Source organism: Monopterus albus, unplaced genomic scaffold, assembly GCF_001952655.1.
Source record: "Monopterus albus unplaced genomic scaffold, M_albus_1.0 scaffold436.1, whole genome shotgun sequence".
Taxonomy (NCBI): Eukaryota; Metazoa; Chordata; class Actinopteri; order Synbranchiformes; family Synbranchidae; genus Monopterus; species Monopterus albus.
In genome coordinates this window covers 223,440-223,890 of record NW_018128316.1, presented here as the reverse complement: position 1 = coordinate 223,890, position 451 = coordinate 223,440, and positions in this window count along the sequence as shown.

Here is a 451-nt window from a genome sequence, read left to right as displayed (position 1 = left end):
AAAGAGTGTGTGGGAACAAGCAAAAAGCAGCCTGACTAAACTGCAAACCCTCGACACACACTCACATTCCCTTCATTTCTTGAGGCTAAAAACACTAAAAACAGGAGGAAAAACCCCAGTAAATCATTGGTCCGGTGTTCCATGTTAGCACTAATTCAGCTTGGTGCATGTGCCTAGGCCCCAGAACGTTATGTTGTCTACATCCATGTATATCCATGTATGTGAGTCCGTGTCTAAGTGTGTGCATATTTCAAGTTAACCAGCTGGGCACTGCACTGGGTGTGTTCCCTCATTTGAAGCATCTGTTAATTGTGTGTGTGTGCATGTGTGTGCATGTGTGTGTGTGTACCCTTAATCCAAATTCTAACCTGAAGCTGACTGCCACTCTCCCAGAAACAGCATAACAAGATTCCAGATGCCCTGAACCCCCCGTTTAGTGACAAATAAGCTT